Source organism: Caretta caretta, chromosome 2 (genome assembly GCF_965140235.1).
Source record: "Caretta caretta isolate rCarCar2 chromosome 2, rCarCar1.hap1, whole genome shotgun sequence".
NCBI lineage: Eukaryota > Metazoa > Chordata > Testudines > Cheloniidae > Caretta > Caretta caretta.
The window spans coordinates 167,184,996-167,204,226 of NC_134207.1; the positions used below are offsets into that span (position 1 = coordinate 167,184,996).

Below are 19,231 nucleotides of genomic sequence, written 5' to 3' on the forward strand. Positions count from 1 at the left end.
TCTCTGTTAAGGATTTGGGGGAGTCTATATTTAGTGCTGCTTGAGTGTGTCTTTGAATCATGGTGTTTTGAAGAGCATTCTAGCAAAGCATGACCATCTACAAGCTGCAAAATCCTATCAGCAAAATAACCCTAGATGAGCAAGCACTTAGAGCTTTGGTAGTCCTACCTTAAGATAGCACATATCTGCTGGTGTATCAAAGCCCAACAGCACTGCAGGCAGAATTAGGAGAAACTAGTAGAAATTTCAGCCTCTTAACTTAACTTGTGAGGACAGGAGGTAGATTTGAGCACCTGCTGTGAGAAATTATCAATTCATGGAGGGTCAAGTCATAGCCCCAAAGCATTTGCCAATTGAATATTTTTGTCTCTTCATTAACACAGCCCAAATTATGGAGAAGATGCTAGAATTGTTTGTTTTTAACGAGGCAATTTCCTCCCAGACCTGTCTATAAGTTTCAGAATACCAAGAAATTAGTCAGTCCTACTTATGAGCAGATTTTGGCATTGCTCTGGAGGTCCAGATGAACAATCTTGTTGTAGGTATTTGTTTTTCCTGCTGTCCTGGAAGTGTTAGTAGGTTAGGAGAAAATAAATATACTTTACCCAAAGAAATACTGAACTTCTGCCTGCTCTCATACTTTCATTTAATGCCCATTTAGCTTTATGCTGTGAAGGCAATATTTAAGATTGCTTACTGCGTAAGAACTTAACTGGGACGCATTGTTACACATACATCCCTCTTATCACTGGTTTTAAAATATGAGTGAATGTAGCACAAACATCTAACTAGTGGTAATACATTTCAGAACAAGTTAAAGAGGTTAAGAGTCTAGACCAAATTATGCAATTTTAATCCTGGGAGCCAGCGGGAAATGAAAAGTGAGAAATGAAACAAAAGGTCGAATAGATTATGGGTAAAATTTTCAAAAGTGCAGAAGTTACAAGGGTCGCACTGAAAGCTCATAGATTTCTAGGGGTATGTTTACACTGCAATCAGACACCCACGAGTGGCCCATACCAGCTGTCTCAGGCTAATGGGACTCAGGCTAAGGGAATGTTTAATTGTGCTGTAGACATTGACCTCTCAAGGTCCCTTCCAGTCCTATGATTCAGGCTCTGGGAAAGGATCTGGTCAGGCTATTGGTTCATCTTATTCCATTTGTCATTGATATTTGGTGTCTAATGAATAAATAAAAGAAAAACTTGGGTAATCCCTCACATCCCTAAATTAGTGCATAGCCCCCAGTTAGTTAAGGGACTTTTTATTTTGTTCCCTCCGCAAAAGGAGAAGAACCAATAAAATTAGTGAATTTGGGACTACAGGAGTTTACTGATTAACTGGAAAAAAGTACAGTCTGAACACACTGGCAAGAAGAAGAGGGCAGCAGGTGTCTTCAGGGTTGCTGAAAAGGCCTGGGACTTCCTTGAAACTAGAGTTCCTCAGTTCCTTGTTTCTGTCATATGCTCCTGGAAACAGAGTAAAACTACTAAGAAAATTAGCCATTCCCCAAAACAGCCGGAAAAGAACTGAAATCTGCAAACAAGTAAGGACAAATGAATGCATTAATGCACTTATCTTAGAATGTGGAGAGCTACCTCTGTACCTTAGCCTGGTAGCCCAGCCATATAAAGTTGCATATTAAACATTAACTCTGTGGGTATATCGAAAATAATGGTTTAAAATTAATATAACTGTAGCTTTAAATAATATTTCATTAATCAAACTTTGAAGTTCTCATGAGTGTAGAATAAATATTTTAAGTAACTAACTTGAAAGCACTATTTGTAAAGTTTGATATAGTAGAAAGCATTTGTAGCAGCCTTGTAAACCATATGAGGAACCTTGCTGAGTGTCCTTAGCTGACAGGCTGGGATCTTATAGGGAAATACCCCCTTCAAAGCTACAGTATCTGCCTCTGTCTAGGAATAAGTGAATGGCTCAGATGTAGGAGTTATGGTAAAATCGTGGAAAATCTGGTTGATAATTGCAGCCAGTCTGTCCAGTCAGGAAGCCAAGGATTGAAGCCCTGTGATTCAGGCAGTAGAGAGGACTACTTATTTTGGTTAGGGACCCCTGTGGCTAGTATTGAGTGAGAAAACAATGCTCATCTTCCACTTTCTCCCACTCGGTGTGTGGGGAGGGTGGACTGGCTGGCTGGCAGGCTTTAGGCAGCACTCAGATCAGACTGCTCTAGATAGGTAAAATGAGGGAGAACAATACTTGAGTTTGTTAGGAACTGAATTTCAGTTGGTAAAGAGAGAAGCTTTGTGACCCCTTTCAATTTTGGTAAGAAAGGGTGCTCAGTTTCCGCCCCCCCCCCCCACCCCTTTGCTCCTGTTTGCATGGTTTGCTGGATCTTGAACAAAACTAGTTTTCCCATGGCTGAATCTCATTGTGAAGCTACAGGGGAGGGTTAGGTTTGACAATTTCCAGTCTACTTAGCAGGATTCCCAGTAAGGGACATTTTACCCTGGGTGACATTTTCAAAATGCACAGGCTACTGAGGAGGCTAAGTCCCACTGAAAGTCAGTGAGACTTTGGCTTCCAAGTGACTTAAAGGCTTTTGAAAATTTTACCCTAAATCCATGTGTGAGCACCTAACTAACTTCTAGAAGTGCTCAGAACAGATCCTCATAGACTGGTGTAGCTGAGTTTTCCCGTCTGCCTCATATGTGTGCGCAGGTTGTAAAACAGGTGTTCAAAATTAATTTCTGTGTGGCAAGTACCACACTTGTGTACATTCCATGCATGCACAGCTCTAAACAAAAGGGAAGCAGAGAGGCAAGAATAAACCAGAATGGCTGAATGGGGAGGTTTTTTGATACAAACAGATATTCTTAAGAAATGGAAATCCAACCTTAGTAAAGCCAATAAAATGTAGCATAAACTACAGCAGGTCATATGTATGAAGGAAATTAGGATTATGGCTAAGAGGAATTGAAGGGCAAAAAGCTAACAATAAAATAATAACAAGAAGTACTTAACACATATCTGAAGCAGGAAGTCTGCAATATACTCTGTGGGTCCACTGAACCACACGGGAGGAAGGGAGCAATTAAGGAATATGAGACCCTTGTTGCGGAGCTAAATGAATAATTTGCATCACTTTTCAACAAAGAGGAGATTGAGGAGATACTTATTGTAATGGAATGTTAAACTGTATGATACAGTTCAGCCAGTAGGTAGTGCTGTGTATAAAACACCTTATTTAAACTAACTTTAGCCATGCATGGCAAAGCATTAAAGGATCTTATAGTGAACATATCTGGTGTATACCCCTCTGAGAAGTAAGCTCTGTATTCAGTCTATATCTGATTCTAGTTGCAACCTACCATGTACAAGAAGTATATGACATGGTGTCACAAATAAAGTAGTGCCAGAGGAGAACAAACAGAAAGCCCCAGAGAACTTCCTCTTTGACAGTCTTTCACAATGGACAATCTGGAAGCAGTATTTTGCAAGATTTTGAACTGCTACAAAGCTCCACCAGGAAACTCGAGATATTCAGGTATCTTCTGTAATTTATGCTATGAGCAAGCAGGCCGATTTGTATCTTTAAATCCTTTGACTTTACTGAAGAAAAACACAAAGATAACTCTGAAAGAGTTCTGCCTATATTTAATGCATATTTTATACCTCAGAGAAATGTGGTTTGTGAAAGCATGTTTTCGCAATCTGATCTCCCATGTAACTCATCCTGCCACTGTTCCCTCTCCAAGATCTGAATAATTGCACATAGAACCATGACAAAGGTGGGAGTCTTTAGTGCTGCCGGTAGTAGTAGTGAAACAGCAGGGAAGCCTAGGTAACTCCGAGAGCTGGGGGACAAAAGACAGGAAACGGCCCTTAGACTCACACAAGAAACTTTTATTTCTCCCCAGTTTTTGCCATGACCGAGAATAATCACACAGCTTAGCCCTTTCCGAAGACCTTGAACCCAAGAGGCTCCAGGCACTTCGCAGTCATGCTGCTGCTCTCAGGAATTTTTCTCTTTTCTTGTCTGTCCAGCCTTCTCAGTCAGTGACCGTCCCAGCCATGTGCAGTTAATGAAGATCCCATCTCACAGGGGTCAGGTGTTCACCCTCAGTTCCTGGCTGAGCCCAGCTCTGTTCATCTTCTGTTCATTCTGCCTTGAATCCACAATCATTCTTCATTCCCTTCCTATCAAACTGTCACCAGGCCAGTACTGGGTGAAGAGATCCTTTTCTATCCCACATCCGTCTCACCAGGGATCATGAGGGTTAGGTAAGGAACTGCATGTGGGCTGCTTAGAATTCCTTTGCAGGGGGAAAAGAGCTCCAGGCCAACGTACATTGGGAAACTCAGCAGGCTTTGAAACCATTTTCACAGACCCATTAAGGATTGGACTCAGCTGATCCTACCATGGGAGAGGGAGTTGTGTTTTATTCAAATGGATTTTTGAAAAGAGAATTTTTACACCATTTAGGGTAGAGCTCCGCCCTATCCAGCAGTATTGGTGGGATCAATGAAAATTATTTCAGCACATGGTCAATTTCCCTGTGTAGTTGAGCCTGTAAATGTACAGTATTATTTATTCCCCATGAAAACATCATTCCACATAATGTCCCCTTGGGCTGTGTCTACACCACAGCAAAAGACCGAAGGCTAGCCCAGGACAGCTGACTCAGGCTCATAGATCTTGGGCAGCAGGGCTATAAAATTTCAGTGTAGACATCTGGGGTCAGGCTGGAGCCCAGTCGCGGAGACCCCATGAGGGCAAGGAGTTCAAATTTGACGTTGCAGGGAACAAGAACCTTAGGGAGGAATTTTCAGGGGCAATGGAGATGTTAGGAATGGAGGGCAAAGTAGATGACATTACTGAATAGATGTGATCTGGATCCTACTGGATTTTCCTCCACAGAATCTCCAAAAATCCACCACTAGGACTAGTTCCAAACCCTGGTCCTCCCCTATCTTGATAACTCCTTTTGGAAAGACTGAGAAAGGACTGTGGTGAAAAGCCAGAGCCAAAGAGGTTGGAGGAGTGAGGGATGGCCAGGGTCTGTCCGAGGTCCTAATGGTCAATTCTGGAGAGACTGCAGAAAAGAAATCTGTAGGATTTTCACCATACCTTCTTTTTCAACAGTTCAGGTATTTGTGTTCCCTTCCTCTCAAAGACTGTGGAGCTGTTATGAGAGTCTTCTATGTATGTATATATGTAATAGTTAATAGATAAAATGGCAGTAGATGTTGCTTAAAAGTATGTAGGTGAGCTCCTGAGTTTTGTAGGACCAATAAAACTTGTTGCACACAGCAAATGGCTTCCTTTGTGCAGCTCTTTACATTTGCTTTAAACAGGAGGTATGATCTGGCCAAGTGGGTGTCAATTCTATTCAGGACGGCGTGGGAACTCCACTTATGTATTTCAATAATTTGACGCCTACTCAGACAGCTTCTCATGCAGCCTTTCATGGAGCAGACAAACTGTCCAGCTGTCAACAAAAGATCAAAATTCAGTAGGATACCCAGCAAAATTGCAAAATGTCACACAGACCCCATTTCTTGATGTGTAAAGAACAAGCTCACTCTAGTTTGAAGTTGCAGGAGAGAAATGTTTTGAGCACTTTCAACCTTTCTCAGCTGCCAGCTTTTCTCTGAGTCACAAACCCTTATAGACTGTCTCCACAGTCACACTTCTAAGGTGACAGAATTTACCACTTTACCAACATAACCTCTGCTCCCATTTGTAATCTTGTTATTTTAAAAAGACCTAAAAATATCAAATCCCTGGTTATGTCCATTCACTGATTTTAAAAAAATTCATCTTTTGTGATTACATGTCTCAGGAGAAAGCACAAGGGGGATAACGCTGATTCTGTGTAGCTGGACTACATTAAAAATATGGACTAGTTGTAATGAGTTTTGCACCATCAGCAAGTATCAAAAATGTTCACCTTAATATTTTAGTGGCATTTCCATCTTCAATCAGCTTGTTCCTTTTTATAAGCTATTAAATGTCTTTCTTCCAAGATGCTGGTTGACGGCTAAGTAGATGACAAGTAGATCTTGTCCCTCACCTAGGGACTTCTCACCTATTCCCAGGAAAAGCTGTTTGTGGCCACGTCTATCGATACAGCTGTGCCGCTGTAAGAGTGCTTGTGTAGCCACGTTATTCTGACGGGCGAGAGCTCTCCTGTTGACATAATAAAACCAGCTCAACAAACAGCGGTAGCTAGTCAGCGAGAGAGCTTATGCAGGCACACCTTATGTTGCTCAAGGGGGGGTTTTTCACGCCCCTGAGTGACAAAAGTTTTGCCAACATAGACCATGTTTACACTAGCACTTAAGTGTACCTATTGGTTTTGTCACTGCTGAAAAATGATGAGCTATCTTTATACACAGGCCAAATCCAGTGATATGCTGCCAGCAAAGTATGTGAGGCACTAGAGACGCTATCCATTTCTTTTTCCTATTCAAACAAAAATGATTCCCAAGAATCATAACCAAGGCATGCAGTACCACTGCAAAAAACAGTTGGCAACATGCGTGTGCTGGGAATATTTATACTGTCTTCCTGAAAATATACATGGAGTTATTGATGGGAAAACAGTGTACAGCTGGCATACAGCGCCTAGAGGATGGGAGGTGTCAGGCAATATCCTCCCTCAGAGAATGGTTTGCAACTATCTGACACTTTACCCAATCTTGTGCTTTTTAAGATAAGTCATTTCTGTCTACTGATCTAGCAATATCCTAAAGCAGAACATGAACTCCATCAGAAGCAGGAAATTGCCACAACCCTTCCTTCAATATGGTGGCTGAATTTTAACAAGGGGCTCGCACAACCCTGCTCCAGCACATCACTAGTTGGTGGTCTTTCTTGTGAACTGATAGTGACTATTCTTAATAGAGTCTATACATTTTGGGAGTTCTGTCGTTTATCCTGAATTAATATATACACCTCTTCCTAAACCCCTACACACACACATTAATGAAATCAAGTTTACCAGTCTCCGATTTTCTAACACTTTGCCACTATTAATATTGAATCCAGTGATCATTTTCAGAAGTAACTAATTGCTTTTAACCATCTTGGTCATAGCCTCTAATCCATCAGACCATAGATCCTCTTTTTCCAGAATGGTTTTCTTCTGGATAAAGCACATGGTTTTTGTCATTCTTCCTATTGTTTAGTGTCTTGATTGCTTCTTCTGGCATGATCTTTTTTTCCTTCAGTATTCTTTTTCCTCCTAGGAAATTTATATTTAATGTTGGCATCTCGTCTCAAAGCCGTCTTCCTTTGTAATCACCAAGACAAAGACTTCATTTAATTATTTAGCAATCTCTCTCTTGTCAAGTTTTCTGGAGATATGAAATAGGGCTGTACAGCATGTATTCAGATGGGTATGTAAACATGTAGGTTTACTTGTTGAACTTCTGCCACAAACCACCATTGGAGCTTTTCTCAAGTCCATTCTCTGCCTGTTGCTAGCTTCACAAGTGCCCTGCAACTGCTCCAATTGCTGTTAGGGAGCATGACAGCAGTAATGCCACTAGAAAGTGATGCCACCCTTCCTCATCCATTGTGAAGTCCTCAACCAGGCTGTCAGTTTCATTTCCTTGCCCAAGAGTGCCTGGGTAGCTCTCTCTTAGGGATCTCAATAGATCTCAGTCAAAAATCACTACAATGATTAATGGATCAATCAGTTCCTGTTGGTTTGGGGGCACTTTAGGAAAGACAAAAGGATTAGCTACACCCTAACTTTCTCTCTTCCTGAAAACAAGTTTCTAAAACTAACAAGAAGCAATAAAACACACTGAGTTTGAGATCCATCCACCATAGTATCTCAAGTGATCTGGCCCACTGACTGATTTAGGGACTGATCCAGAGGTCTATACACCACGGATGTTCAGTGTTATGTGTAGAGATTTATTATTCAGACCTCAATGGGCCTTAAATCAGCAATGACGGGAATATAATTTCTATCCCAAAAGCTACATGTGATTTGATAAATGTAAAAAATAATTACGTAGTTGATTGTGATTGTATCTTTTTTTTAAATGACTGTTCAGAGGGTAGAAAAGATCTGAGAAAACAATGTATTCTGTTAGCCAGTTCTTCCTTTCTTGTATTTCTTTTTCAGTTCCACCACTATCATTCAGTGTTGTGAGAAGGAACGTACTATTCAGACCAATAATTATCCCATAGCAGTTTGAAGTTAAATGACCTTTGGATTAAACATTAAAGCAATCAGTTGCTAATAATGTGTCTACCCTTCCTATGGCTCCTTACACAGTGGAAAAAATGTTTTACTTCTCGTTAAAACAGGTTCTTTGACAAGAGGTTCCATTTGAGCAACATTAATGACATTTAAAGAACACCACACTCAGTCACTCCCCATTGTATTGTGCATCTTTTAAAAAAAACCAATTATCCTTGTTTAGTACTAAACTTTTATTTATATATGAATCCCCTGTGTTTTCTGGTTATTATCTGTTTGTAATCATTCACACAAAGAACGTAAGAATTTTGGGAGGAAATTTTCAAAGGCACAAATAGGAGTTACTTTGTGCAGCTCTTTACACCTAAGCCATTTGCAGTGCACTGCACAAAAGAAGCCATTTGCAGTGCACAACAAGAAGTTTTATTGATCCTACCAAAACCAGGAACAATATACATATTCCTGAGCACCACCTCCTGTCACCTGGTTGATTAACTGTTTATACAGATACCGCTTGTAACATAAAGCGCAACTCCCAATAAAAGTCAATGCCATAACTGCTGTTTGGGCCTTTGAAAAGCTTTCATTGGTCATTAAACTTTGAACTTTAATGAACAGTTATCACTTAAAAATAAAACCAACCGTTCCAATAATTGTAATGTTTTGGTGATATGAGCAAACACAGTATCTGTTTGCGGGATCTATACTTATTACTAATGGATAATTGAGCCTGTTGTTCAGGTCTTTCTGTTTTGTCTTGCTTTGCTCCCAGCACAAAGTGTGCTCTTTGTCTTCCCTTTTCAAAGAGCTAATGCAGGCTGGTTGCTACACAATATTTTTTTAAGTATGTATTTTTATTGCTATATCCATTGGAACATAAAGTACAAACATATGGATGTAATGTACAATATTTACTCCTTAGGCTTGGAAGTTGACAAGACTATCTGAACTAACCCAATTCATTTTGTTGTCAAGTTCCAGGTCATCATCTTCTCTTGATTCTGTCTTTGTGACACTCCAAATTATAAGCAGGGCTAATGCTCAGCGCAGCTGTGCAAATAACTGATTTTTTGATTCTCTGGCTGATCCTCACATACACAGATAAAAATTGGGTCGACCCAAAACAACAATGTTTTGAATTTTTTGGCAAAGCAAAAAGGCAAAAAAAAAAAAAAAATTAGTTTTGGATCAAACAAAATTTTTCATTCTACCTGAAACAAAATGTTTCGTTTTTGTTGTCAAGGTTTTTTTAATGAAGTTGAAGAAATCTGCAAAACAAAAAGTCATTTAGAAAATGCTGAAATAAAATATTTCAGGGTTTTTTCAGAATTTTTTTGTTTTGTTTCAACCAAAACAATTTGATGAATTCAACACAAATTCATGAAATGGTTCAGTCAACCCAAATCTGCAAGTTTAAATGCAAGATTTTTAATTATGGTATATAATTGCTTTAGTATTGTGCACAATCTATTTAAAAAATAATAGTCTCTTTGCAGTGTGGTGGAAAATTTTCAGGCCATTAGGGTGAAGCAGTCAAATCTTGTTCCATCGTCAACAATACAGAAGAGTAATCATTCCTCTCACAAGAGCCATCTGCATCAGCTAAAGGAAAAGACTAACTAGATCCAATTCAGCTCTGGAAACAGCACTTTTTCTAAAAAGTGCCCACTGATTTTGGGTGCTTGATATCAGACATCTGGCCTCACATATTGGATATATAAACCACCTCATTAGCCTGAAAATGTGAACAATCCTATCTGTCTGTCTTGTCTAACCTATTGCCATATATAAAGTGCTTGTCACTGTGGTATCTAATGAGAATTAAGAAAGGAAAAGTGTGTGTGTATGTAGGGTAAGAGAGAACAGCTCTCCCTCCCTGGTATACAAAAGCTTTGTACCAAGACTGCCTCTTCTCCTTTGCTGATGACGTGAGGGTCCTATCAATTTGTTGAATCAAAAGAAGGCCCTGTAAACTCATCCTTTTTATGCCAAAAGCCTGGCGTAAACGTCTTTGTTTGTTGGGCTCTGGAAAATGCTGTTTGAACCAATAAATGCAAACCACCCCAGGTGGTGGTATCTCTTTGGAGGTGTTTACAACCTAAATGATTTCCACGCCACTGTTTTTAGTGCCTGGAGTTGCCAGGCAGTCACCAGCCCACAATGATACATAAACTATTCATAAACTTAATACAAGATGGCTCTCAAAAATACTGCATGCCATGGCAATATCCAACAAATTATTACCCTCATTTTACAGATGAGGATCTGAGGCTCAGAGTGACTAAGGTCATGTCTGTTCTGCCAGGCAGTTCACATTAATGGGGCAGTGTGAATAGCAGTGCAAACCAACATGCTGCACTGTAATTCCCCGCCGTGGGCGTGAACTTAAAGTCCTGAGCTGGCACTAAAGTAGGACTACCTTTAAGTTCATGCCTGCACAGGGGAGTTATAGCACAGCCCTTTGGTGAACACTGCTATTCACAAACCCTTCATCCAAACTTCAGAGCAGTGTAAACTTGCTCTTTGTGACTTGCCCAGAATCTGCAACATGGAATTGAACCTCTGTCTCCTGAGTCCTAGGCTAGTGCCCAAACCACTGGACTATCCTTCCTCTCTAGATGCATGTTTCCTCCAGTCACATTTAAGTCCTGTCTAGCTGGGTGATTTCCTCCTCTAGTGTGCCATTGCAGTCATCTGAAGTGCTTTTGTTAACAGCTCTGTGGGGTAAAGAGGAGAGAAGATGGCAGGGTGTTCTGAAGGATCTAAGAATCTGGAACTTTCCTCTTCACCAGATCCTGGGTTTGACAATGTTGAGGACACACTATGTGTCTATACTATTTTTCTTCCTGGATGGGGGTGAGGGGAGCAAGTTAGGTTTTTTAAAAATCTTATTTAGTGTACTTTGTTAATATTTATTTTAAAAGAACATGTAATGCCCTTGGAGTTGGAGGTGAGACCAGGATACATTTAAGTAAATAAAATAAGTACAACTTAGTGATCATTTATTATTGTGCTGCTGTCATCGTTGTTGATACTGCAAGTCACAAGGGGAAATTAATTTCTATTGCAGATTCTTTATCCGCTGTCTGTGTCCTCAGATTTATCTCCTAGTATATCCCCTGAGAAAAGTCTATGTGTGCTCTGCAGAGGATGCATTTTAATTCCTGATACAATGCCAGTGTAATCCATGTTTCTGATGTTAAAAGGCTTTGGTTACCTTTTATTCTGTTGAAGGTTTTCTACACCGCAAGCGTATCTTCCTTTTGCACAGAATATCCTTACTCATACTTCATTGAACTAACACATTCTGGGCCAATTTTGCTCCTGTCATGTGATGAAGTTCTTTCATGTGACATCAGAGGATGTGCTCAGACAACCTTATACAAACACGTCTAGGGTACAATCAGATCCTGGATGGATTGTCTTCCGGGAGTGCTACAGCCTCCTGCTCAAACACATCATCTCTCCTAATTCATTAGCAAGCCAAAGAACTCACTCAGGACGGTGCATAGTCAATACATGCTTTGGAGTTATTATTTCATTGGTATAGCGCCACTTCTTGCCAGAAGAGGGATGTAACTTTGAGTGTGCAATAATGTGCTCAAACTGCTTCTATCAGATGCTATGGGTGTTTACTCAAACTGATCCTGAACTTTGAACCTTTTAAGATTACCTGCCACTTCTGACTCACTCATATTTTATGTTTAGAAACAGGTTTCTGATAAAGGTGAGCTGTCTAGTCAGTGTGTTGTGATGACATAAGAAGTTTTTCTGGTGAAATAGCCAATATTGCTAGGATGACTTGAATGAACTTACACTGCTGGAGTACTCGCAGCTGAACTGATTTAGTGTAATAAAGAATTCAGTACTCTTTGATTGTGGCTACCACAGCAAAAATTTATTAAACAGCCTTAGTCATATGTTCTGTCAACAGTTGGAGAGGAGAATTATGAAAGGTGAGGTGCGCAAAAAAAAGGAGCTGGAAATCCCATAAGAGCTATTAGAATTATGAGGGAACTATAGTGGAGCATGAGTTTAAATGACCAGTGTGGCCATGCTTAGATCTTGTGATTTATTCTTCTTCCAGAGTGGTATTTAATTCCCCTTTCTCTATCTAACTTATTGCACCTCCAATTGTCCACATCCTGTCTCCTCTGTGGAATATAATCTAATATTTCAGTTCCTGACCTAGAGGTTGATAATACTTTCTTCAGGTCACAGTGCTGTACAAGGCAAGTTAAAGGGATACAGTCAAGATAAAACACCTCTAATAATTAAAACAAGATAGAACACCTCTGTCAAGGTTCCTTCCCCACTCTGAACTCTAGGGTAAAGATGTGGGGACCTGCATGAAAAACCTTATTTTTACCAGCTTAGGTTAAAACTTCCCCAAGGTACAAACTATTTTACCTTTTGCCCCTGGACTTTATTGCTACCACCACCAAGTGTCTAACAAATATATAACAGGGAAAGAGCCCACTTGGAAATGTCTTTCCCCCCAAAATCTTCCCAAACCCTACACCCCCTTTCCTGGGGAAGGCTTGATAAAAAATCCTCACCAATTTGCATACGTGAACACAGACCCAAACCCTTGGATCTTAAGAACAATGAAAAAGCAATCAGGTTCTTAAAAGAAGAATTTTAATTGAAGAAAAAGTAAAAGAATCACCTCTGTAAAATCAGGATGGTAAGTACCTTACACGGTAATCAGATTCAAAACACAGAGAACCCCTCTAGGCAAAACCTTAAGTTACAAAATGACACAAAAACTGGAATATACATTCCATTCAGCACAATTTATTTTATCGGCCATTTAAACAAAACGGAATCTAACGCATATCTAACTAGATTGCTTATTAGCCCTTTACAGGAGTTCTGACCTGCATTCCTGCTCTGGACCCGGCAAAAGCAACTCACGGACAGAGAGAACCTTTGTTTCTCCCCCCACTCCAGCTTTGAAAGTATCTTGACTCCTCATTGGTCATTTTGGTCAGGTGCCAGCGAGGTTATCCAAGCTTCTTAACCCTTTACAGGTGAAAGGGTTTTTCCTCTGGTGTTTACCCTTCCCTTTATATTTATGACAACTCCAGTGATTAAAGCATAAAGAATTTCAGTTTAACCTTTTATGAAGTTTGCTTATCTTTTAGAAATCACACAGCCAAAATAGTCAAATTAGACTGGGCTGCCTTTCTGTTTTGCTTTAGACAGCTTTATTTTTTGCTTCTTGTGCACTTAGCGCAAGGCTGTTGCATTTGATTTTCTAACCCACTAAGGGACCAGTTAAATCCAGAACAAAAACCTGTTTCCATTGAATTTAAAGAATAAATTTTGAAAACACCGACGATTTATATTGGACCAAATTCATCACAGCTGTAGCTCTATTGACTGTGGAGCTCATTTGCTACAAACAACTCCGGCGATGGGCATGTGAGTGCCTTGCTCCCTGAGTGCATGTGATCATAATCTGACCATTGCAGAAATCATATCCCAAGAACTGAAAATCTCCAAAACAAAGTCAAACACAGGCAATAGCAAAATCCTGGGCCTTGTTTGTACGTGTGTGTGTTTGTTTTTTAAATAAAAACATCTTTCACCATTGAAGAGATGTCCTCGTTAAGCTAAAGGTCACAGCTACAGACATAGCCATGAAATCACTCTTTTAAAAGTGTGATCAACTCTCAAAACAACCTTTTTACTCATTGTAAGTGTAATGACTGTAAGATGCAAATGCCCTGGTCAACAGCACGAGAATTGGTTGTGTTAGATCCGACATAATGGTCTTGTATCTAACAATGAGCAGATCGTGACTGTGAGGGGTCCAGAGCCTTCTTGAAAGCAAACTAAAAAACATCGACCATCAATTCCCTGTGTTCTGCGGAACAGAACATTACAGAAAAAAGGTCTGTAGGAGAATAAAGGGGCCCTTTTAAATTATGGTAAGAAAAAAACATTTTTCTTGTTGAAAATGTGTTAGAGCTTTCAAAAAACATGCGTAATAAAAATAAACACTGGGAAACTGTGGAAAAGCTAGAAACACGTATCTTAAAGTTAATATATCACCATGGTAATCCCATGTGTGTATAGCTTTGTAGTCCACAGTTACATGCATAATACTCTATCTTTGGCTACCTGCCCTTAAAAAAGAGTATTGCAATGTTCTACATAAGTGGTCAAAACCACTGTCTTTTACACTAGCATTGCTTCCATGACTGGCGTAATTATTCTAGAAGAGTGTGTGTGTGTGTGTGAGAGAGAGAGAGAGAATTTGTTTAGAGACTGCCAGTGTCTTGACAAATAATTATAGCGCCTCCCCAATACCAAATCCAGTCAACAGTAGTTGCTCAGCTGCATGGGTTTGCTTTTTAGACAGATCATTTTTTTCTAAATATATTTAGGATGGAGTATGGGAGAGGGAGGGGGGAGATGCTGCTGCTGCTGAATGTTAAATGCAAAGCACTTGGCTCTGATAGGCTAAGGGGAAGTGGTTACTCTGCCTATATAAACTGACAACAGCATCCTCTGTGCTTTATAACTGTCACAGGGGAGCAGAGAAAGAGGGAGTGGAGAAGGAATCTCACCAACTGGCTGTAAGTAACATTCTTTGTCCTTGTAGCATCATGCTTAATAAATCCAAGAAGATAAATGCTTGGATTAATTCAACAGTTTGTTACTTCGCCTTAGAGTTCAGCTAATTAATTTTAAATATCCAGCCTATTTTATTTTAGAAAAGTAAATTGGAAGCACAAGAGACATTTGCATTTTTTAAAGCTAAGTTTGCACAGGTTAGTGTGTGCCTCTTGTTTTGTATTTATTCATGCAGAGATAGAACAATCCCAATGTTTTGGTTTATGCGTGTGTATGTGTGACAGCCTTATGCAAAAATTAATAGGCTGCCAATCCAACTGCCACAGTTCTGGACAACCATGTAGACCTTTACAAATAAAACCAGATGTTTCTCTTCTGTATCTTCTTAATAAGAAAAAAAATCTATTTTGTTTCTATATGTGACATTCTTAAAGTGAACCTATCCTCCAGGAAAAGCAGTAGGATTTTTTTAATGGAAAATTAGCAAACTGCAAAAGCTGAGCAACTCAGAATGAAAGCTAAATGAGGTAACTTTGTATACTGACAAGGAAAATGGAAAGTACTAAATAGTGAAAAGTAGGAGCCACCTTACGCATGCATAACTCCTGTTAAAGACAATGGATGCAGAAGCAATTCAGGATCAGGTCAATTGTGTTGCCTGTAAATTTAAACCTGTTTGTGTTTGCCTCTATTTCACGCAGAACATCAAATAAAGGGCCTTCTCTTGCAGTTCTTAGTGAGACAACATTTACTTCAATGGGAATTTTGTCCAAGAAAAGATTGCAAATCAAAGGTGTAATCCTGTTGCCATTAAATTCAATGGCTAAAATCCCAAAGACTCCAGTGGGGCCATATGCAGAGCTCAAGCCTTTAATTTACATTGGATTCTGCAACAAATGGGCAGAAGGATAGATAACACGTCATTCTACTCTACTGAAAATAAATGTATAAAGTTATCACGATACTTTGAGCCTATGCTGTCCTCAGTTGTTGAAATGTGTATGCTGTTTTAGATGTTATTAATATGTTTAATCTATAGGGCTTTCTGTTCAGTGTTGTTTGCGGGGGACCCCTCCCCCCTCAAGTAAGATACATGTATATGTATGTCTCCTATCTGCATTTAATAATCTCAGTCCTTGATTTTAGCGTTTTTGTTGCTTTGCTTTGTGCTTCAGAATGGGTCTGTTGAATTAGAGACCAGGTAGGTGGTATCCGTTCTTTCTCTCTGCTCAGAAATTTCCTGGCACGCCCTAATAAACTATAAGTGAGTTTAAAAAATAACCTTATCAACCAGAAACAGAATTTAAAGAAACCACAATTCTGTTGTTGATATTTTGTCAATGTGTACATAAAAATAACATGCATACTGTAATTGGAAGCAAATTTAGGCAATAATAATCAGAAATAGTTATAGCTATAAATGTATTGCCTAAGTTTGTCTCCATATATATGTATGTTTTATGAATATCTAAAAATGCGTGGTGCTCTTCTTACTGCTTTTTAAGGTAAATAGAAAATAAGTTCAACGAGGTGTCTGGTGGCAATAAGTTGTGAATGAACTTCACATACTCAGTACATACAAGCTAGGGACTAGAAACAATTCTTCTAGAGTTTCAAACATACACTATTAAGATAAAATGTTGATGTGTTGTAATGTTCTAATTGTAAGGCAACCAGATACTGCTTGGTCAAGCTGGCAAAAGGCTATTATGTCAAGCATAGGTTGTATAGTATATAATACAATATCTAATGATATACTCAGGAAAAAATCTAAAAACTAAAGAAATTTAACTTTTATATGTATATATAATGTAAATGCCATACAGTGACTGACCTTGATCGTACCTAGGATGCGGTGTCATTGTAGCTGTGTTGGTCCCAGGATACTAGAGACACAAGGTGGGTGAGGTAATATCTTTTATTGGATTAACTTCTGTTTGTGAGAGAAACAAGCATTCGAGCTTACACAGAGCTCTTCTTCAGATATCCTGCTGCCTGAAGTGACTCAAGAGTGTGAGTGCCAACCTCCGGGCAGGCTGTTAGGTAGCAGGGAACAATCCCCAAATTGTTTGAGTTCTGTACTTAGATTTCAACAACCACTTAACGCCAAGTGTAAACTCCCCAGGCACTATATCAGCCTAAATATGGAATCACGGATAGTCCCCTTGGGGACTCTGATCTCTCTCATTACCAGCTGAGCGTATCTTTGTGATAGATGGTCCTTCCATCAAGAATCGCAACAATATTTAAGTTACTCCCAGTTCCAAAGGACCAGTCACTTACCCCAGGTCAATTGCCCCTTAGATCTTTATAGCGAACGTAATACTTATAGCCATCCTAAAATAAATTAGATGAAGATTTATTAAACAGGAAATGGAAATGAGTTATTAGCAAGGTTAAAACAGGTAAACATATATACAGAAATGAGTTACAATCTTAAATTTCAAACCGTAATAGAAGCTTCTATAATAACCAAGCTCTGTATGACCTGTAGGGCCAGCCCAAGCTAAGCCCTGGGGGCGTCTTGTTTATGCCTAGTAAACGTTGCCACCCAGAGTCAAAACAGCATAGAAATACAGTTCTTTCTTGCTCCCACTGAAGCCAATAACAAGACTTCATTATCTCTAGTGGAGCATGGTTGGGCCTCAACAGCAGATGATATATGATGGTGACACATGCCCATAGATCTCTGTTGAATCTCTGGAGACTAATGAAGCTCAAGTAGAACACATTTTTGGTAATATTGCACTGTGATGGGGTAGTCTGCCATGGAAGGCAGTAGTGCCTAGTTGTCAGCCTCCCCCACCACTTGGCTTGGCCCTTTAAAGATTGGGAAGGGTTCAACAGATACATATAGAGACCTAAGGATCCTGGGAATGAATGATGATTAAGAAAGGAATTTGGAGGCTGTACCTCCAAGGGCCTGAAACCTTGCTGAGAAGGCAGGGCAAGGCTCCCCTCTCACCCAACCAATTGGGAAAAGGTTGGGAAAAGGGGAGCAGCATAAAGGCTGCCTCCTCTATCACCGCAGACAGATACTGACAGCGGAAGGCTGGCCAGCTGAACCCTCTAGAGTGGGAGGCTAACTGGGAAGTATGTTCAGCGGACGGGAGCTGGCAAAAGCCTTTTAACTGATTCCTCTAAGCCAATGGGGCCTCGGATACAACCCCAGTCCCAGAAAGAGAACTGAAGGGGAATTCATGTTTACAGGAGAGAGATACTGATTGTTTTAAAGCAAAGGGCAGAGAGCTGCTAGCAGTACAATTCAGCTGCTACTGGGAAGAACTGAGACTGGATTTTAGGAAATGCTTCTTTAGCTGGTCCCAGGTGGTATAGTGAGGAGCTGCAAAGTTGAGGCAGGCACAGCAGAGTCTGCAGGTCTTGTGAAGAGGATGGTGAGCGAGCTGAAAGTAGGAGCAGCCCAGAGAAAATGGTGGAGGGATTGAAGGAATGGTCCTTAGCCACCTAAAATGGGTCCTGGGGCTGGAACCGAGAGGAGGTGTGGACCCTTGGTTCCCCTAGCTCTCCCACAAGAGGAGAAAAATGGGTGTCAAGAATAAAAGAAGCTAAGCAAGTGCCAGGCAGAGGCCAGAGATGATCTTAAAAGTCATTAGATTTTGAGTTTTCTATTTTCTGTTAACCCCCAGAAAGGGGAATGGACTGAGCAGTGACCTGGCTGGAGGGCTAGGCCACATACATTGTCAGACTGTTGTGGCACTAGGATAACTGAAAGGAGTGTTAGGCTAAGAAAATCCCTGTAACACTGCACCTGGACACTGGGAGGTACTCTGGAGGTGAGAGGCACAATGACATGCACTTATATACCTGGCATTCTATCTACCAGGTTGGGTTTGTTAGTGAATTAGGGCACTGAAGTATGCAGATAGTGTTTAGGAAATGGTAGGGGGAGAGAGGGAGGCACACAGACAGAAAGGTTAGTGAGCTGTGTCAGGAATTATAGTAGGTAGAACTTTGATCTCCATAGTAGTTCAGGGAGATGTAGCTATTTTCTAGGGAAATTTTGAAAGGCCAGTTGAAGAGAATCATGCAGATCAACCTCAAAATAAATAAATGCTCTCTCAGAAATTATAGCTGTTCCCTCAGGACCAAATATTAAAGATGCTGAGTGCCTCCTGAAATGCACGGCATGGGCCCAACAGGCCTGCAACTGACAGAAGTTGGGAATACCTGAACTTCTCCCAACAGCAACTGTACAGGATGGGGCCTTCATTGTTTGTGACCCAAGTAAAAAGAGACCACTCTCAGACATGAGAGAGAACCTGTACTTGTGAAATTTCCAGCCAAACTGTGCAAACTCAAGTCCCAAACCTGCAATTCTTGTGCATTCAGAAGTCTATTGACTTGAAAAATGTGGAAACGATAAATAAGTCTTTACATTTTGGGGGGCTTATCTCCCTGAACCTGGACTCTGAAGTTTTTTTGAGGTATCCTGTTGCTTC

At 40.2% G+C, this 19,231-nt stretch overlaps 1 protein-coding gene across 3 annotated transcripts in view; it reads left to right on the forward strand.

Moving 5' to 3' along the window:
* The first annotated feature begins 1,368 nt into the window (after positions 1–1,368).
* DDC (dopa decarboxylase) overlaps positions 1,369–19,231 on the forward strand; it is a 120,366-nt gene continuing 102,503 nt past the window's right edge. For 2 of the 3 annotated variants that reach the window (XM_048839254.2, XM_075125574.1), the window contains exons 1-2: positions 1,369–1,546; positions 14,728–14,773. The gene's annotated coding sequence lies outside the window, so the exon portion shown is untranslated. The remainder of the gene's footprint in view (positions 1,547–14,727; positions 14,774–19,231) is intronic. The other variant, XM_048839256.2, reaches the window with a different exon arrangement.